The sequence below is a fragment of the Panulirus ornatus genome, chromosome 38, assembly GCF_036320965.1.
Source record: "Panulirus ornatus isolate Po-2019 chromosome 38, ASM3632096v1, whole genome shotgun sequence".
Taxonomy (NCBI): Eukaryota; Metazoa; Arthropoda; class Malacostraca; order Decapoda; family Palinuridae; genus Panulirus; species Panulirus ornatus.
Window position 1 is genome coordinate 11095635 of NC_092261.1, and position 22744 is coordinate 11118378.

The 22744-nt window shown below is 39.8% G+C and overlaps 1 long non-coding RNA gene across 1 annotated transcript in view; it reads left to right on the forward strand.

The window, feature by feature from the left end:
- Positions 1–1646: 1646 nt before the first annotated feature.
- The window catches only part of LOC139760896 (uncharacterized), a 33361-nt gene continuing 12263 nt past the window's right edge, over positions 1647–22744 (forward strand). Inside the window, exon 1 of the long non-coding RNA XR_011715425.1 lies at positions 1647–1762. This is a non-coding gene — a long non-coding RNA (uncharacterized lncRNA). The remainder of the gene's footprint in view (positions 1763–22744) is intronic.

The following is a 22744-nucleotide window of genomic DNA, read 5'->3' on the forward strand; positions in this document are numbered from 1 at the left end:
TAGAAAGGATCTTGGTAACACCAGAACTCTTTCACGGAAAAATGATCCTGGAACAACAATGAAAAAAGTAAAAATAGATTCGTTCTTGTAATACAAGATGTTTTAGTAACTTGTAGTCACGCAGTTTAACTGACCGTTCATTCTTTTACATAATGATACAGGTGCGCTTCTTATACGTAATTCATGCTCTTGAGTGTGACGGAACGACCTTAAGACCCAATGATACGAGCCTTCGATGTGACGACGTGACTTTAACACAAGGGTCTTACTGTTGTGCTCGCAATTACGTTATGGTCAAGAGGTTATAAGAAATTAGTTATGAATACAGGAACTATAACGATCCACAAAAGTAGTCACTTAAGCAGTTCAAAGTAGAAGTTGATACCTGGCTATACGACACAATCAGTCTGCGAGTTGTTGACTTATTACAGTCTTAGATTTGTGTTGGCAGCTGACATGTTCAAGCAGGAGCAGTCAGTCTCTCGATTACGATGCCGTCTAGTGATCACCCGTTCGTTATACGCTCAAATGATATTTTCCAAATGAATCGTGCTAATACCCGTTATATACGACTTCATTCGAAGACCATGTTAAGATCACATGGAAACGGAGAGGAATACAAAAACAAAAAATAATTTCATCCGGGAGCGATGTAAAAATTTCTCTCTCCCATTTTAGGCACAGCATATCAAAGGAAGGTCTATCACAGCTCAAAACGTATTTCAGAGCATTAAAAGGAAACACCTTACCTTAGCAGGAATATAAATGCGCTGCGCTAACTTGAACTAGTTAATTTGTTGAAATTCGAGTTTGATCTAGATGGGTGGCATCAATCTGGATCATTAACCAATGGCTGAAGGAGAAACTCCTGACGTCATCAAGCTGCCAAGAGGCGCCGAACGATCGAGAAAAATGACAGGTTAGAACCACCTCAGCTCGTTAAGATGGCCACAGGTCGGTGGATGAACAAGAGAGGTATCATGGATGGTTAAAGTCAAAGACATAAACGGCGTTAAACTATATGTTGCTAGCAGCTATTGGGTAGCGCAGACATTACGTCATCCTGAGAAGCAGAGTATGAGGACGTAAACGTAAGCAGCAATACCTGATGGGGAAGTGACACAATTATGGTCATTACTGACAATGGCCATCTTTCCATGGACCCACTCAGAGCAGTTAGCCCGATCAACAGGAATCTAGTTACAGAATCAAAAACAAACAAGTAAGATGCTGGGTAAAGCCTCGACTCGCACTTTGCTTGCGCATTCCTATCATCGTTCATGTATATGTTAGTAAATATGCATTAACACAAGAGGCATTGTTCAACGGTTCACTAGTCCTTAAATACTTACCCGGGGCCATGAGATGCAGCAGAATGTGGGTAAAAATTAGCGCACTGGTGATTCAAGACTTACTCGGCAGACACGTCACCAGTTTATGAATCTTCCCGCCAACGCCTAACCGGTACATCTTCAGCCAATTTAAAAACAAAATGATCTTTGAGTGACAACAAAGATAGATTTTTCTTTTTATAAGTACCTGAAATTTAATCTTATATTAAATTCTATATGAACATATATAGATAGATGATTAGTGCGATTAACTTAATAGAAACATTACAATTGAAAAGATCTACTGCTTTACCAGGCGCCATATTTACTACGACCTGGCAGGCAGGCTGGATTGCAGTCACTGTTTATCTTTTTTTAAGTGTTCAGGCAGGAACCCTCGCTACTTACTGCCATACCTATAAGTTTTACTGGTAAGTAGACTCTCGTTTTAATAGGTCAGTTAGAGTTATGGTAGAGGGATACCAGCTGAGAATCTTGAAATGACATGCATATCACATATTTAACGATTTTTTCTGGCATTTGGAAACCGGTTACTATTGATTTCCCATTTATGTGTATTGTTAAGAGCCCTATCGCCACACCATGGCAAACGATTACGATTACCACAACTTATGATAATAACTAATTATAGAAATATAACTAATTCAGCCAGTTCAAACCATCAAGTTACCACCTGACATGTTATCTCATCTTTACTGCTTCTGCCACAAATGTTAATAGCATTGATGTTGATATTAATTCTCCAACTCTAATTAGAGCCACTACAACCGTGTGTGCATGTTTCTGTCCCCGATATTATTGCTACAATTTCCATCACTATTTCTACTACTACTACTGTGGTAAATTCTACCGTCACAACTACCACTACCATAACTTTTGACACTGCTACTAGAACTACGGCAACTTCTACAGTTCCTATCAACCACATTTGCAGTTATCCCTATTTCTACCAGTATTGCTGTTACCACCAAGACTGACCACCATTACCACTACTTTCGCCAGTACCACAAAGTCTCCTTATACAACAGTCATTGCTACTGCTACCATTGCTACAACAATAAGTACCCCGAATCATTACATCTACCTCTGAGACATTTCTTCCCCTACCATAGCAACCATTACCACAACTGCTGCTACCACCACTGCTCTTACGGCAATTTCTGCCTCTGTATTTGCTACTAATAGTGTCAAAACTTTGTTGCTACTAATATAACCAGTTATTTTTGCAAGCAGTACCATTAACGCCATCTGTTATACAAGCTTTGTCTTATTGTTGATAGGCTTACTGTTCAGTCATTCCTCTTACTGCTTGCATTATTATTCTGCTACTGATATTACTGCCATAACTACTACTATTAATACTATTACTGCTGCAGTTATTGCTATTTCTACTAGTACTTGTACTACTACTACAACTAAGACTGCTACTAATGATGATAATGTAGTTATCTACTACCATTACCTCCACTAATACAACCGTGACCACTAATACTATTACTGCTAGTATTACTGTTACTACTATTATTACTACTACTACTACTCCTGCTACTACAGTACAACCACCGCCAATAACATTTTAAGTACTACTACTTCAGCTGATACACTAAATGCACCTGGTGTGGATAGGGAGCTTTTGATTTCGGTGATTTATGTATGACAGCTAGAGAATGGATGTGAACTCTGAATGAATGAATAATGATAAAAAAAAAAAAGTCCCTTCCAAGGAAGGGGTGGGGAGGGGGGGAAAGAGCAAGAGTTGTTAGAAAAAGTGAATTTTAGGAGGAAAAGAGCCAGGGCTCAACCCAGCTTGCATCGGGTTAAGAGGATAGCTAGGACAGATGATGAGTGGAGGGCGTTTTTTTTTTTTTTTTTTTTTTTTTTTTCTAAGGGTATAGGAGGAGGCGGATCGTATCTCTGGCAGACAGACACTGATTTTGCCAAGATGTTTCCTACACGGACTTAGCAGTAATATCTATAGTAGTTTTTAGTTTTTAATATATGGGCACTGGATGTTGTCCAGGTTGAACATTGAACATGTTTTTCTGGGTGATCTATTCCCAGGAGATTATTGAAGTAATCAATCCAGTGAGTATGATGTATTTCAAATCGCTCTACTTGTTTTTCAAACAGTTTCCTCCGATAGATGTTTAGTGGATGCAGTGGCGCTCGTGGAGTTCCGTGTTCCTGATGAACTCGTGCCATTTGGTGTTAAAAACCCATCGTAGAGCTTTATTCTGAATTATTTGGAGCGCACGGATGTTGAATTTGGCTCCGAGTTCAAGAGCTGAAGGGGCGTAGGTGATGAGTGGTCGAATTAATGCTTTATAGAGGTGCATTTTGGTTTTGAATTGCGCCTCTCTAAATCTGTAGAATTTCGCGAGCTCTACTCTCGCAGTAGCCGCTCTAGATTGAATATGATGGTTCATTCGAAGGTGTACATAATTTAGGCCCAGTACAGTGTTGGTATTTGAGATGGGTATGGGTAAATGACGGTGTATACGGGAGTGTAGGTAGACATTACTTATGTTGTATCTCTGACGTACGTTAAAGTAGGATTTGTTGGATTTTGCAGGATTTGACTTAATCCTCCATTTCAATTCCCAAAGCGAAACATGGTCAATTTCCTCTTGGGTTCTACTGTTTAAGTGTGTGAGGGTTATGGCTCTCATCAGTTGAGTAACGTCATCTGCATATTGGAGAGTGATGGAGTCCGGGTGTATAGGATTGGGAAGATCATTGAGTAGAGTGTGTAAAGAGTGGGGGCCAGCATGGAGCCTTGAGTTACACCGGCATTGAAAAGGAAGTAGTTTGAATAAGAGTTTCTGTATTTAATTCAGGTTTTCCTGTTGCTAAGATAATTAGATAGAAGTTTAATGGTAGGTCGTGGGAGTTGAAATTGGGTGCTTGGTTTGTACCTCAAGCCATTGTGCGAAACGGTGTCAAAGGCTTTCTCACATCTTTTATGATGAGGGCCGTCATTTTGTATGTCCACGTGTTGTTTTTTATGTAGTAGGTGATTATGTTGAGTTCATCTTGTGTGGAGTGATGTTGACGAAAGCCAAACTGTTTGTGTGAGAGTAGGTTGTTGTTTGTTAGGTGTTGTCTAAGTCTGTTATTTAAGATTCTTTAGAATGTCTTTCCAATGGACTCAAGTAGGCTGATAGGTCTGTAATTCATTTGGTCTCTGCTTGATTTGTTGGGCTTAGTTATCATGGTGGTTGTTGCAGTTTTGAAAGCCGTGGGGAAATCGCCTGAGGCTAGTGCCGCGTTGAAGAGGGAGGTCATGGCTCTAATAGTGTTGTCAAGGAGGTGGGTAAGTAGTTGGTAACCAATGCCTGAGTTATTTAGGGCTGCTTTGGGCGATTTCAGAAGGAGGAATTTGACCTCGCTCGATCTTATGGGAATTATAAGAAGGTGGTCGCGTGAAAGCGATTGTAGGTGTATGATCTGTTCTGTGTAAAATATGTCCATTCGTGCGCATATGAAGGTGAATGCGTCATTCCGGTAAGCCAGGTACCAGCTCTGCGTATTGTAATGACATAGATAAAAAAGAAGTGAACATTGAAACATTACTTGCTGAAAAAATTCCAGCACTTATAAAAAAAAAAAAAATCGAGGCAATAGGGAAAATACTTAAAGTAGCGGCGCCACGACAATTGAAAATTCAAAACGGGCAGGGAAACATTTGCTTTGTTGTACTGTGATGTTTTGTTAACTGAAATTTGCTAAATTCGTATGAACGGGAAATGTTTCGCTTGAACTAAACAGGGCCACTTGAGTAGCGTCCCCAATTCTTCTGGGGTAGAAAAACAGGCAAATCAATAAATCATGGCAAGCACCATCGGAGAATCCAAATAACGGTTATGTCACATATTATGAAACCGGTTAGAAAGCTTGCTTATCCTAAGCATAGCCAACAGTTAAGATACCTACACAGCTGACTAAAGTTAGCCAGTTCATAACTTAAGGATGAGGTGGGAAGCTGCAAAATGAATACAAGACAAATGAGGAGCTGATGGCTTTCGCTTCCAAGGATCAGGTTGCCCTCGTATTTATATGTAGTTGTCGTACTTGATACCAGAGGGACACTAGGGTACTGGGCACACGATTCAAACCACATTATTGATCGGATAAAATCATTTGCTGATGCCATCGCTCGAAATTGGATGATTGGTTCTAATCACCGCGTACCACTGACAAAACCCAAATGTACCACCAGTGGTAACTTGTATACTACAGGTTGGGTACCCTGCTCTAGACGCAAGAACCTACAGATAAATAGTTTGTCACACTTTCGCAAGGCAATTAAACTTGTACCCTGAAAAAACAAAACGACGAAACAGTTGTCAACTTAAAGGAAAGACGGTAGACAGGAATCGCTTGTAATGAAATTCCCTCGGAATCACCCCCATATATTCTTCCAGCTAGCAACACCTACCTAAGCAGTACCCCGAAATATCCTCCCAGCTGGCAGTAAGTGACCAGATAGTAGCCACAAATATTCCTCAGCCAGCAGCAACTACCCAGAACAGCAAACCAAACTCAAGACAACAGACCTGACCTAGAACACGTCACATCCTGACTTCCGACTCCAGTCGACCAGCCAACACCAATTTTCCTCTGCCTGATCTGATCTCACTGACAGATAATTCAGAAATTTCCTTCGCCTGTGTTCCTTACCGGAGTCTAGAAACTTCGATTTCGAGAGAATAATGCCAGTTAAAATCGCAGTCCTTGATGATAACACATACTCACCACAGATGATAATATCGTATGAATGTCTGTTAAGTAGATCAATGTTAAAGACCAGTTTATTAAATTAGATTAATTTTATTTTAAAAACTCGGCCCCGGATCATCCTGTAAAGCTGTATTGGTGTCCTGTTGTAAGGGTCATCGGTGCTGACTGATGCATTCACGGCTAGCCCGGGGTCAAAGCACATACGTTCGAATCCTGGCCGCGGGAGTTGGTCCTCAGTCATCTTAGCTGTTCCATGTCCCTTAGGGGTTGGTCTATAAACTGGGAACCTGGCTTAGGCTGGAATATACCAGGGTCGACGTGCTGTCAATGGATTGAACCTGGGCATGTGAAGCGTCTGGGGTAAACCATGGAAAGTTTTGTGGGGCCTAGAAGTAGAAAGGGAGCTGTGGTTTCGGTGCATTACACATGACAGCTAGAGACTGAGTGTGAACGAATGTAACATTGTCTTTTTCTAGCGGTACCTCGTGCGCGCGGTGGGGGAGGGGGGTGCCATTTCATGTGAGGCAGGGTGGCGACGGGATGGATGAAGGCAGCAATTCTGAAAATATACATGTGCATATATGTATATGTCTGTGTATGTATATGTATGTATACGTTGAAATGTATAGGTATGTATATGTGCGGGCGTGTATGTATACATAAATGTGCATGTGGGTGGGTTGGGCCATTCTTTCGTCTGTTTCCTTGCGCTACCTCGCTAACGCGGGATACAGCGACAAAGTATGATTACATATGTATATATATATATATATATATATATATATATATATATATATATATAATATACGCACACACGAACAAAGTGCATATGAACGCGCACCTTCATAGAACATATATATATATATATATATATATATATATATATATATATATATATATATATATATATATATATATATATATATATATATATATATATATATGTATATATATATATGTATATATGTATATATATATATGTATATATATATATATATATATATATATATATATATATATATATATATATATATATATATATATATATATATATATATATAATGTGTGCGTGATTACTCAGTAATTGTGTAATTAGTTCTTAGTTGTAGTCAATAATCTCGTGATTAAATTACCTCAAAAATAGGTTGGCCCATCACCCGCAATAACCATTTACGCAATAACCATTACCGAGTGAGACTGCTCCGTAGATGACTTGACACAGCACATTAATGGTCCAGTATTAAGAGATTAACAGAAAGACATAACAGTGAAAGATAATGGAATGACATAAGGGTACCATCATGCTACTCTGGCGATGTCGTGCAGCTTACCATAAGCGTCCTATCCTCTGCTTTTAATGTTAAGATCTTATCATTATGTTCCTGATACATCTTTATAGTTATTGGGATGATTTCCCATGTACCAGAGCACACACTCGTCTGATCAAATGCTGATCATTATTGTGAGTAAATTGTACACACACGCGCACACACACACAAACCCTCCCCATGAACTACAAATAGGTAATTACACACCCATATACTGTGTATTCTCAGCTGAATGGCTGCCTAAATTCAATAAACCGTTATTTATTTACGGGCCTCCGTGGTTTATCCGACTCTAACGGGTGGTGGTAGCATGACTGCCGCGAGTCGCCCAGGGGGATCTCCATCCCTGGGTCAGGCCCGCATGGGTTCAAACCCGCGGTCATGTATCTCCTTCGTAATTCATTCACTACACATATTCGCGGAAAGATACACACCAGTTCCTTACCAGACGCGTTAATGCCTTAAACTGTTACGCTTACGATAAGAATATTTGCATTTTTTTTTTTTTTTTTTCAGTCCGCAAGAAATTCGCTTCACGATGTAGTTCGTTCGTTCCCTATTGACTGTAAAGTGTTGCCTGCTATAACCTGACTAGTCCACCAGGACCTTTCTCCTGCTTGATTTACAGTGATAGGAATCCAATATTTACTGCAGCTGAATTCATTCCGGTTCACGATAGCACATCGCCATCCTGATAACGAATGAAATCGCCCCTGTACTCCCCTTTATCCCATCAACGCCCTTTAAATTAGCAGAACCTTGATAGCAGTCTGTGTGTATATATATATATATATATATATATATATATATATGTTATACCTGTTGGCCATCTCCGGCTTTAGAGAGGTAGCGCCAGGAACAGACGAAGAAATGAAGACATGACACCATTCCCTCACGTTCCACTCAAGCTGTTATGTGTTATGCGCTGAATTCGACTCCTCCCTTCTTTTTTTTTTTTAATTTAGTTAAAAAGAAATAAAACTTAAAAGTTAAAAGTATAGTCTTAAGATACAGTTTAGTTTGTCCATTTCTTCTGAAAAAAAAAAAGGTTTGAACTAGTAAAGGGACTTTCATTCCCTCGCAGGATTAGCTGTGCCGAGGCACCGAGACAGAAAGCAGGCTTTTATCAAATATGTGGTTGACTCGATAAGTCGGGAGTCGAGGTCAATGAGAAAATGAAGATCATTCATCCGTCAAGATCCCAGGGGCCTTTGAACCATTCAGAACTGAAATTGCATTGTGGTTCATTTCTGAACCTAGTAATCGGAATTACCATCTTGGTTTTGTGAACTTATCCTCTGTGAGGTATTGTCCAAAGTGGAGGCACATGCTTAGCTCCACCCCGGCTGCCTGCCTGCCTTTCTTCCAGGCATATGATGTTACACCATTAAAGCGCCTGACGCGGGATTTTTAAGAACATAATCTCCACAAGGTCATTAAAAATTGGAGTGCTTAGTGCTTACTCCATCATTTTTAGATACAGAGTTATTTAGATATTGAAAATCCTCTATGGCTGGCGTTTTGCTACGAGCCATCCGCAGCATGCACGGATACTGCCGGAGTCACAAATCGTAACCAGAGCCACGTAAAGTACATAACGCAAGTCCATATTAGCGTGACACATCCGTACTTGTATTACATCCATGAGCGCGTGAAATGAAGTACGGACCAGACTCACGCACGGTGCAGGAGACCGGTGCTTCCTGGCATTACTACATCCGTAAGTACGTACGTAGGAGTCGTATCCAGAACCACATAAGGCCGGCCCATACTGACGTTACGACCGTCAGCACGGACGCTGAAACCATTTCCCTACTGACATCCAGAGTCTCTGTGATATAATCTGTGAAGGGTCAGACATGCCAGTACGTGGTACCACACTCACAAAACTCATAATAAAGCTCCGTGATAATGGCGTCAGTCGTAAAACCGTTTTCAGTGTAACGTATTCAGTTTTACTGTAGATTGTATTTTTGCATTTGTGTTCGTTCGCGGTAATGCGAAATGATTTTCATTTTGCATTAATGTTGTATACAAAGTCTTTGTTCTGTGGTCAACAGATGTGTACTGAGTATTTTTCAAAATATTTGGATCCAATATTAATATTTATTTTTCCATTAGCTTGTATATTTCACAATATCAAATTTTTTTTTTTCTGTATGTTTTTGATATTTTTGTTTATTATCTGGTGTTCACATGTTTTTACCCCTCCAAAACCATTCTAAAACTCATATTTTCTTTATTTTTTATTGACAATACACATTAAACTAGCGAGAGTTTCATCTCTCGCTCGCTTATGACGCAACCATCGGGCTTAGAGGTAGGCATTCATTTTTGTCTGAATGTGACCAAGAGCAAGACGTTAGTTTTAGAAAAGTCCTGGGTAATCACCTTGTGAAGAACTACGATATTGTGGATCAGTTCAGATATTTAGGAGTAAAGGTCTTTGCCAAGAGAAATACACAAACGTATGAGTCAGCTGATCCGCCGAGAGATCAAATGGGTGTATCTGTGGTCCCGACCGGTGGACGAGGCCAACTTCCTGAGTGTTGTAGTAGCCTCATAAGGGTAGAACGGACATTATATATATATATATATATATATATATATATATATATATATATATATATATATATATATATATATATATATATATTTTTTTTTTTTTTTTTTTTTTTTTTATACTTTGTCGCTGTCTCCCGCGTTTGCGAGGTAGCGCAAGGAAACAGACGAAAGAAATGGCCCAACCCCCCCCCCATACACATGTACATACACACGTCCACACACGCAAATATACATACCTACACAGCTTTCCATGGTTTACCCCAGACGCTTCACATGCCTTGATTCAATCCACTGACAGCACGTCAACCCCTGTATACCACATGACTCCAATTCACTCTATTCCTTGCCCTCCTTTCACCCTCCTGCATGTTCAGGCCCCGATCACACAAAATCTTTTTCACTCCATCTTTCCACCTCCAATTTGGTCTCCCTCTTCTCCTCGTTCCCTCCACCTCCGACACATATATCCTCTTGGTCAATCTTTCCTCACTCATTCTCTCCATGTGCCCAAACCATTTCAAAACACCCTCTTCTGCTCTCTCAACCACGCTCTTTTTATTTCCACACATCTCTCTTACCCTTACGTTACTTACTCGATCAAACCACCTCACACCACACATTGTCCTCAAACATCTCATTTCCAGCACATCCATCCTCCTGCGCACATCTCTATCCATAGCCCACGCCTCGCAACCATACAACATTGTTGGAACCACTATTCCCTCAAACATACCCATTTTTGCTTTCCGAGATAATGTTCTCGACTTCCACACATTTTTCAAGGCTCCCAAAATTTTCGCCCCCTCCCCCACCCTATGATCCACTTCCGCTTCCATGGTTCCATCCGCTGACAGATCCACTCCCAGATATCTAAAACACTTCACTTCCTCCAGTTTTTCTCCATTCAATACATATATTAAACCAGATTAGCTACAGAGGAATAGAGCATTGTTGATTATGCACTCATTCATACGTACATACATACATACAAATATACACTGCCTAGGTCATTCGAACTTTTATTTCTGCCACTGTTATTTAGTTTTTTGGGTTCTGATAATGAAGACACATTCACCAAAAACGTTCGAATGAAGATATTAGCACATTCCTAATGGCCTTATTCGTCATCATCCAGGGGTGGCAAATCTCCCTCCACGGAGTTCTGCGGATTTATGCACGCTCGAATATAACCTTGCGGAAATGGCTGTGAAAATCCTGACTTAGTTTTGTCGGACGGTGAAATGGAACCGTTGAGATTTAGGTCACAGGCAGGCGATGAGGACTAGGTTTCCGGAGTTTAGTTTGAATAGGAACACATTTCTCCCTGCTCTCTCTCTCTCTCTCTCTCTCTCTCTCTCTCTCTCTCTATATATATATATATATATATATATATATATATATATATATATATATATATATATATATATATATATATATATATCTGTCTATATGTCTATTCATCACCCATAGTAAGAGAACCTTTTAGCTGTTATCACACTAAATGTTACTCAGCCTTAATGGGGATATCTGGATGCCTCGCTGTGTCCAGTCATTAGCACCTTACCTCCACCTTTGGTTGTAAATTACTTGCCGTCATTCCAGCTTATATGTAAATCATTTACCGTTGTCCCCACTTGTGTCTTTGACATACCGTCGTCTCCACCTGTGGGTGTAAGTCGTTTACCGTTGTCCTTACCTTTGGGTGTAAATCATTTACCCTCCCACCTGTAGATGTGAATCATTTACATTCACCCTCAATTTTGGGTGTAAATCATTTAGCATTGCCTTCATCAGTGTGTGTAAAGCATTTACTGACTTCACTAGCGTGCGTAACTTATTGATCCCCCTCCCTTCCAGTGAGTGTAAATCATTTACCGTCGTCCTTTACCACGAGGTAAATCATTCTCTCACAATGGAAGTCTTTCAGAATGGGAGTCCCCCAAAGTGTGGTCCTTGAACACATTAAGATACGAGACTGAGAGAGAGTTTGTTTTGCTATGTGATAGAAATGCAGTTTCATATTTTTTTTTTAGTTAAGCCAGAGCTAGCTTTCCAAGATCACTCACCGTTACAGAGCTCGACCCACCATGACTCCTGAGATTATACAAACTTGCCATTTACGTATACGTTGAGTATGCGATAAAGTGTAATTATAAACAGTATGGAAAGCAGCAAGGAACTGGATCTCCCTAAGGAATGTAAACTATCAGCTGGTATTGTAACAAGTAATTGCTCTAAAGTCAGCATGTAATAAGCAAGAATCATGAAGGTCGAAGAATTGGTTACACTCTAAATCAAGCGTGGAATAATAGCACAGGATGTGGTATGGGAGATTGTCTCATGAGACTATGAATAGTTTTTTGTTTTTTTACCTTCATAAAAATTTCATTGATTACATGCGAATGTGAACCGAGAATGCGTATACAACAATAACGAGGCATTAGTAGAGAATGTGATATAAATCTGACACGGCCACGAAGCGCACGTAATCAGTATGAAAGGAAAGACCAAATGAAAGAATAATATCAGTATGTATATTCTAAGCATTAACTTCATCATTCTCTGAGGTAAATGCTAATAAAAACGGTCTTGTAAGGAAAGATAAAGAACGACTTAAGAGCAATATCCAACTATCGAGGGCGGAAATTTTCCCGAGACGCTCTCTTACATCATATTTACCTTGGTCGTACCTTCAGCTCAGTAACGCAATTCCCAGGCTGACTGCAAGGGTACAGAAAGGGAGTAATGCGAGCGGAAGATGGTGCATCTGCCTTTAAGTGCACTACAACATCGTCCCGCAAATCATTTTAGCATGCCTTTACGCCTCAGCGGGTGCTCTATACCGCTAGACTACACCATCTCAAGTTTTTGGTACGTAAATTTCTTATTTCTTTTCTTAAGAGTACTCTTTACTTATGGTCTAAGGGAAGGTATATTTGAAAGACTTCTAAGGCTTTAGTCTGAGGGACTTGGTCGATCAGTGGGTACTGTCTTCATCAAGGGTCGCACAGTTTTGTTCAAGGTCCGTGCCTTCTTACTCAAGGCGTGAGTTAACCATACGTAGTGTATGCCGCAACCATAGTAGATCAGGAGCCAAGTGTGTTCACCACATCAGAAAGGTTTTCGTTTGGAAGGCCACGTTAGAATGAACTCTCTAAGCTCATGTCTTAGAAAGAATTGAAAGATATACTCGAAAAACGCTGCTGCATTGGTCCTGTCCTATCCCTGAAGGTGTTAACATCTATAAGACTTTGTTTAAAGTGCTCGCCCCGGCCCCTGCAGGGAGCAAATGAACTTTAAAACTGGGTTTCCACACCTCCGCTTGGGGAACGCATTTTGGATAAAGGCTAGTAGAGTGGGAACTCTGCTTGAATGGGAACCGTTTTAAAAGAAAAAGCTGCTAGCTAGCCGTCTTGATTTTTTTCTAATCGTGCTGAAATTAGTAGTTATCCTTAGACACTAATCTAATAAAATGGAAAACGTCATCATACACCAGGAGTACGTTAGTAGTAAGACGCTAAGGAGGAAAGAGTAAGGCCTTGTGCAGCAGGATGTCCAGCAGGGGGCGGCGAATCCGTATTGCACCCAGACATCCAGCAAGCAGCCTAGCCATCCAGCCGGATGACCAGAAGGCAGTTGTGTACCCATCGGGCAACAAACAAAATCAGAAAAGAAAGCGCACTTGCCCTGAGTGGTTCTTTAACCACGGCTGGATGGCCCTCTATGGCAACGTGAGGCGTGGATGGCCCTCTACGGCAACGTGAGGCGTGGATGGCCCTCTATGGCAACCGAGGCGTGGAGTAAAGACAAGACCTGCCTTCCAGTTTCAAAAAGCACATCGGCAAATAGGGTCGCGGATTACCCACCTTAGGGCAAAACGTTGTACCAGAGTTAGTCATCGTTCATCGTCAAGCTCAAATAAAGGCAAACCCATAAAGAAATATCCATAAATATCGGCCAAGACTGGCGCCCATCCCTTGTATCTAACGAACCAAATAACAGCCTTCCGCTCTGCAGCTGTGAGTTCGATTAGTTACAAGCTCTTCTAAGCAAACGAGGCGCATTGTCGATCACTGAAGCCGAAACATTGCCAAACAATGGTGGTTGGTGGATGGAGAATAGTGGGTAACCTCCAGCCCAGGGCCGGGGGCAGATTAATGGTGGCTGACCTGGGGCTTAGGGTGGGTAGTGGCCGTAAGGGTGTTGGTGGTCGCTGGGGATGGAGTTGTGGTTGTTGCGTTTGGAGGTGGTTCTTGGGGTGGGTGGTAATGGTTGGGGTTGACGGTACACGATTGTTGGGTTGGGTGGTAGCTTTGGAGGAGGATAGTGGGCAGTTATTGGGTTGGGTGGTGGAGCTGCTAGGTTGTAGATGGTGAAAATAGCTGGATAGGAAGGTACTGGTAGATCTAGTGTTTGTAGTGGTGAGAAGTCATCACTGCGGTGGTGATGATAAACTTAACATACGAGGCAGTTGTTTGGCTCAAAATACCTAAATAAAACTTCATCGTTGTTCCGAAATCCACTAAAAGAGAACATCGTCTTCTAAATAGTCCAGTGGACAAGTTCTGAGGCATTTCCTTGAGACAGTGCATCACGGCATCAACCCCTCTGTCTAGCCAGTGGGACCGGAGCGTCGTGTGATAACCTCCAGACCCATAAAATCATACCATCAGGTTCACACCAATGCTCCTAGAATAACCGAAGTCATAAAATCTGCTCAGGACTAACTTCAGGGCCCCAATAACGTTCTTTGGTAACCACCAGAAGAGAGCAATTTCAGAGTGACGTTCATAACTATAATCCCCAGTAGAACAACCAAGAGAGCTCTCACCACGCCGCGAAAATGCTAGCAGAGCCGTAAACCCCACTAGAACAGCAATGAAAGCCACAACCTTCTTGGAGAACAACTGGCACAGTCACAACATCCATATGGAACAGCCATAAGAGCCACAAAAAGTGATTTCAGAACAGTTTACCGTAAAACACCGCCTAAACACAACTAACAGACATTAACACCATGTGACAACACCACAACACCGTCCAAAAATACTTGGCGTGGTTGTTGTGTCGTCAGGCTCAAACATCGCCCTACAATACAGAATAGGCCGGAACCCTCTGTCGCATTCCAAGTGAGTCAGGAGAGACTATATAGCACCTCTCTTATGTCCCAGAGGCCCTTACCGGTCGAGGGGACGTTACAAGACCCTTCTGTTGATCCTTCCCCCAATCCCTTGACAGTCGTAGTACGAGGCGTTCCCTAGTTATTACCATAGCTGTTGCTGTTCTGGTGTAGGGGGGAGCTGTCGTCCACTCGCTGGCAAGTCACGTACTCTGTGTCCGTCAGTGATTGTGTGTTAGTCTGTCTTGTCTATCTGGGGGTTGTCAGCGACTCATTCTATCTTGTTTTTGGGGAGGCTGTCTTTGTTATTCCCTCTCGTCGTCTAACATCTCAATCGTTTTAAAGGGTGACCTTATTTCATCATAACATTTTATAAGTTTCATCAAAGTTACAGGTCCAACTGCTGCTTGCCGAGTTATCTGCTTGCTTATATACATCATGCTTTCGATACTTATGGATTTCAAGGTGTCTTTGTCGTAAGTAATGCACACTCATCAGATGACAGATCCTGTAGTTTTCACTATAGCAGTTAGTATGGGCTAACAAGTTACCGTATCTCATAGTAGGTATAGATGGAAAAAAAAAACTATCTGCATGCGCCAGAAAATTCATTAACTATCATACATAAAACCAGAAAAATAGGACCGATCCATTGTTGACTTTACTATTAGTTTCAAATCATGTTTTCCTTTGTCCTCTCGATGTTTTTAGGTAAAAGAGCATTTAACCATAAGAGTCGAGGATTTACAGCATTTACATCGAGGAATACAGCATTGTTAGCTTCTGAATAGCAAAGTAACCATAAAGGAACAAGATTTTTGATACAAGTTGATATATAACATCAAAGGCTCAGCTTAATGATAAAAGCCCTCACTCAGGCCAGGTTTTAAAAAAACTACAGGGGACAATATCAAGAAGGAAAAAATCTAGAGAAAAAAAAAAAGTAAGGGAAAAAGTGTGCGAAGACAAGAGGTGAAAAGAAAGGAGGATAAGTGTATGGAAGAAAGATACATTAAGTCTCGCCCGGTAACTTTAGTTTTAATGAGACAGGCAGCAAGGCCAACAATCCTGACAGAGATGTCTCCTCCAGAATTCTGGTGTTCATTCTTTGAATTCACAAAGTTTGTGTTGCCGGAATTCTCAAGGGAAGAAGGACGTCCGCCAGAGATGTTCTGTGGAAAGTGAAAAATTAGAGATAGAGAGAGAGAGAGAGAGAGAGAGAGAGAGAGAGAGAGGAGACATATGATGCACATTACAAATCAAGCAGTCAAGAATAACATCTCACCGGAGGTGGTCTTTTAGCAAAACCGAACGAGACGGGACACTCTCCAAAAATGTTGTCGAAGTGTTAGAAAGAAAAGAAGAGGAGAGAGAGAGAGAGAGAGAGAGAGAGAGAGAGAGAGAGAGAGAAGGGGGTGGGGGGTGGAGAGAGAGAGAGAGGATTTATTACGTTGCTCGCGACAAAATAAATGTGAGCCGACGTGTGTGGGAGTGGCCTACACACTTCACTAGCCCCCATGGCCTCACCACTCTCAAGAGTTGAGGAGACCCGGTGAAACATCCACTCCCGCCTCGTCCTCACACCCTCACCCAGCGCGGTCCGCCGCCTCATCCAGCGACTTCATAACACACGCAAGGATATGGCATTAGCCTCACTCTTCTTATGATGAAGTGTTTATGTTTTATAACTGTACCAGTATTTTGGATTAACTATTATATATATATATATATATATATATATATATATATATATATATATATATATATATATATATATATATATATATATATATATGGTGTGTATATTCTTTCTTTTTTTAAGAAAAAGGTATCGACAGTGTTTCAAGAGAAACATACAAGATGCGGACATGAAAATACGGTATTTTGGTCCTGCAAGAGAGAGAACAGTGGGCAAGGAACTGTAGTTTATTACAAATTGGCTGGACCTGCAGGAGTGTTGCTGCAGAGGCTGGCCAGGCTACCTCCAAGGCTGCTCTCTTTCTTTGTAGGAGGAAAGGAGTGAATGAGCACTGGGAAAGTCTTGGACAAAGAAGAAAGTGGGATGGATCATTAGAAAGAAAAGGAAAGTACAGTATGTTCAAAATGAAATGTGCGAAATGCAGGAACACGCGTACAAGATGCAAAATATATCGCAGGCAGATGTGAAGCGAGTTTTTTTTAGAAAGTATGACAGTATGCTGCTCAGTGTCGGTTATGTTCTAGACTGTGAGGAAGCACTGTGGAACAAGTGGATTAGTAAGGGTAGAGAGAGAATCATTCGTGAGTTTCTGTTTGTTGTTTACTTCTAGGGTGTTACGGGGAGAAAGTTTTACGCTGATGCTGGCCCCGTCTCTTAAAGTATACCATGTCCTCTACTGTTATATGTGTACACATAGGTAGTTATGTAGGTATAAACAGAATTCGACTCGTCTGTTGATAACAGCTGTTGCTATTGTTTGTTGTTGATCTGCCTGCGATTCCTCTCCATTTGTCTGCGTTGCTCTCCCTACGGGATTACTTTGCTAGAATTTATCTAGATTATTTCTAGAACTGTATTTTTTCATTCATGTGAAAAGAAATAAATGTACATTCCTTCAACATTTGTAGGCTTTTCAGCCAGACTAAACGGTGTTAATTCGTTTTTTCTCGAAAAGCGAAAGAATGCCAGATTGTAAACACGTAAGAAAAATATTCATCACGCCTCTGTGATCTCTCTTGTTTTTTCGGGGTTTTGCGAGTTTATGAGTATATTATGGATAAAGTTAGATAATGAAGTAGTGTACTACTTCGTAATGAGGTACTGGAGGAACATTTTCATAACGCGGGGGTAACTTAATGGGATCCATTTCCATGGAAAGAATATCAATGACTTTGTCCGAGTTGAACGTTTTATGTACATATACATATAAAGGAATATACGAAGGCTTGTGAAACAGGAAGACAAGATGATAGTGAGATAGACAGGCTGACAAACAGATAGAAAAGGCAGAGGAACTGCTTCACACACACAAACACACACACAAGGATGAATATATATATATATATATATATATATATATATATATATATATATATATATATATATATATATATATATGTGTGTGTGTGTGTGTGTAAGTTGATAAACTAACACGTGCATGAAGCCTCACGAGGGCGTACCTGCCAGAGGGGCGAACAGGTGCTCGCTCCGTCGAGACCGATCCTTCACCCCATGAAATTTCCCCCCCACTTCCCGGGCTACGCGCTCGTGTACCTTTTTCCTCGTTAAGCTCTGCTGTAAACAGGTTGTGTACCCCATGCATCCCCCAATCCCACCTCTTTATCCTCAAGGCCGACAGGAACAGCTTGGGATTATTTTTTTTTCTAATGCTTGAATAATTTGATTCTTATACAAAAGGTGTTCTTATATCCTGCAAAGGACCATGCTTATAGATTATTTGGACACTATGAGTTTTCCCATGTTAGAAATTCTTGTCTTATTATAAAGTTTATACTTTAAAAATGTATTAATCATTTCGATAATTGGTAGATATAAAAAGACATGGTTGAATTTACATATATTTCAATCTCCCTCTGCAGTGAATGTTTTCATTAAATTTTGTAACAGTATCTAGAAGGTTTAGTTCCTTTTTTGGTTCAGGTGTTTACGCAAACGACTATCGACATTTTGAAATGTGTTAAGGCAATATTTATAAAATGTAGCCTACATTGTCGTGGCGAAGGGATGAAAAGGCTCGGGAATAGTGAATTTGTTTACAAAATCGTTGGATAAGATGGGCTTTAACTACCAAGTATAACTGTTGCCTCACGCGGGTTCGGTGTCATCCAGTAACATCGTTGCCTGGGTGGGAGTTGTCAAGTATGGCGCAATTTTCAGTTTTACAGCTTATCTTTTATTAATCACTTAGCAAGTTTCAGAGGATGTTGCGCTATGTTTTCGCTACAGGTAAAGAATATACCGAATGAAACTTTTGTCCTCTGTATATGACGAATTGATTAGTGAATTGTATTGCACGTTAAAGTTGGTATATTAAACTTCCCACAATAATAGACACATGACATTTCCCTTCGCATCAACGCTAACGCATAAATGTAATGAATTGTAATGTGTTAAATTTGTATCGTTTGTAATGCTCTTTGCTTCCAGACCATGTTGATGATAACGCAGTCAAACAAATTATTAATCTTCATATTTAAACTCCCTTGCTGTTTATTGTCCGAGTTCTAACGATAAACTGTATATATATATATATATATATATATATATATATATATATATATATATATATGCGAGCTGTACAAGATTCCACCTACAAGTAGTAATATCGCGAGCGATATCATCGTCAGCCGACGGAAAAAGATTAATGTCGTCAAGGATCTTTTCGCCCCGGAAGAGGCCACTTTATCCTGCTCACACGCCCGTAGAGCGCTTTCGAAACTGCAAAAGCCTCATAAAAAGCGTAATATATATATATATATATATATATATATATATATATATATATATATATATATATATATATATATATATATATGTGTGTGTGTGTGTGTGTGTACTCTCTGAGAAACACCCCTAGGAAAAGGAAGCACCAGAATCCTGAGTGCTTTCGTGCATTAACACTTCAGAAAAAACTAGTTATATAGAGAGAAAATATATACAATAGAAGTTATGTGTACAGAGCCGAAAGTAGGGTCTGAGAAGCCTCGCCTTAACATTCTCAAGGTTTCCCTCCAAAATCTTGCTCGTCCTCTTTCAGCCCGACGCGTCACTCCGCCCGCCAGATCACTGTCGTCACTGATTGGCTGAAAACATAATCAGCTTTACGCAAAGAAAATGTTTGGATAAAAAATTGGCGGGAACGAAATCTATTGGGTTTGGGCCGTCGGTGCTTACAATAGGTTTATGACGTTAGCTTTTCCCAAGGCCACATGTGACCAGTTTCTCCACTACAGTACGTAATTTTCCAAAATTTTGTATTGTTCAGAATATCTGAAAGAGATGCTAGGAAATCGATTATGCCATTATTTGTTTTGTTTGTTATCTTGAGTTATGTCGTGTAATTTGCCTTTATTGTGGTCGAAGATATTTGTTTAAGGTGCTGAGGTTTTAAAAATGACTTACAAATACTAATGATAATATTAGATATAGTAATTAATTATTATTATCATTATTATTATTATTATTATTATTATTATCATCATCATTGTTATTATTAATAATAATAATAATGATAATAATAATGATTATTATTATTATTATTATTATTATTATTATTATTACTATCGATTTCTAGAGGTTGTTAATCGTAACCGTTAAAAGGGGTAAAACCAGCAAGACGACACTGCTAGCGAACTAGAGTGGGCGTGATGCCTCAAGGTAACTACATTGATTTTGACACGACCCATTCATATGTACCTGTAAAAAAGGAGGGAATGTAGGCACTTAAGTCTGGTTAAAGACTTACTCCACATTGAAGCCAAGGGTACCCTTCCAACACATTCAAACCAAACACTCATTAAGCTTGATAAGGTCAATAAACACATCATCAAAATTTGGTTATGCACTTATGATCCTTTTACACTAAACAAACACTTAATTAGCAGACCATCACGATTGATACGCCCAGCACACACTTAAACAATACACTTGAATTAAGTGGTACACTCTCTCAACACTCTAATCACGCAATATACCGTAACCAGGCAACACAGAATCGCTATGCCCGAACCATGTAACATTTCACACGATTAGCACTGCTAACCGTGGCGCATGTAATGACCCGCCCATGCTCAGTCCAGAATAAGTTCGAATCCAAGTGGTTGCAGACGGTCCGCAGTCAACCCAGATGTTCATCTTTCCTATGGGGTTTGGTTGATGATTTGGGTACATGGCGCACGGTATATATATGGTGTGTGTGTAGTTCAAATCCGATCCGTGGTGTATATGCATTTGGTATTCCATCTCCGTGTGATTGAGGTGACCGTTGTCCAACTCAAAGTTCGAATCCAACCCGTAATTATATATATATATATATATATATATATATATATATATATATATATATATATATATATATATATATGTATGTATATATGTAATGTATATGTACATAGAGATGTGTGTCTCTGTTATGATGGTGCATCAATAGTTATGAAAATGATTGTCAAACTTGCATGCAAAACTTCAACGCACCATTATATACAACATTAGATAACGGGGAAAACTTTGTACATTAATTTCTCTCCTGAGTAACTTCGTGTTTAGGCGAAGAGGAAGTTTATTGCTCGCTCTGGCTGAGTTAAAAATTATTCCTCCACTTAGCGTTTGTGGCAGACAGGCAGACGGACTGCGAGACGCTCCAGTTGTTACCATTTTCTTTAACTAGATATTGCTGTTGTCTGTCACTTCTTATTTTTGTTTTATTTAGAACCCTTATTGTTCTTTGTTTTATATAATTCTACAGTTTCTCGTTTCTTCCTTGAACGAGCCAGTGATTCATCATTTAATCATTTCCATAAGTCAGATATGGTTTTGTTTACCCATAACCGTTACGAGTTTCCTTCTGAAAATATATTTCTGGGACCAGGAACAATTTACTTTGGCTAACAATGCACAACTGATATCCCTGTACGGTAATCAGTATCAAGAATACCCTGTCTTCAAGTAATATGATTTTAACTTCAACACGCACGAAGAAATTTTCAATTATACTTTATCATCTACGAGTGGTGTACAGTATGGAGAGTATTATCCGCTGATGTCAAAGATTTTGAGTATACATTTGTCACAAGTTTCATTGCAATGCATGACACCTTTTCCTGTCATGAGTATATGTTTAATGTCTGCTCTGGATTATTTTCGCTTCCAGAAATACAAAGGTAATCTTGCGAAGTTTCTTTTCATTACACATCTAAGGTAAGGCTGTATTTTTACGAAATGATTTTTGTTCTGTGAAACTCGGTAAGAATATTCTGCGTTTAACGTTTTATGTTTATGTTAGTATAAATTAGTTAGGATAGATTAAGTTAAGCTACGTCTGTTAGGTTACGGAAAAATGTCCTGATCGCTCTAATCGCATAGAACAATATCTGCTGCCTACCTTTTAATGGCACATTCATATACCTTGATATTTAATCGTATGAGGATACACATAAATGGAATCATTACAAAGTCAGCGATGGTATGTCACATGCTAATGTACCATAAAGAGTTAACAATAATGGATAATGATTCATTCATTCGTATTTTGTAGCTACGTCTCTTCGTTGTGTACCAAATGACTTATATTTCTTGTGTCTCCCCTGATGTGATGCGATTATCATACAAAAGTGCACTTGGGAATTTATCGTGTTTCATTTTCCCCGTGGACTCGTAGGAATATACTTGATCACGCGCAAAATTGTGATCCTTTCCAATATATATATATATATATATATATATATATATATATATATATATATATATATATATATATATAAGAATAACCAGAATGCAAGATACATCAAAGTAAAAGGAAGTACAGTCACACATCCTGACGCCAGCAGCTGAATTATACTCTTGCTAAGTCAATATACGGGAAGAAGCCAGACCCATTTGCACCACTAACCCTGAAGTGGTGTTCAGGAACGGGCGGGTAGTG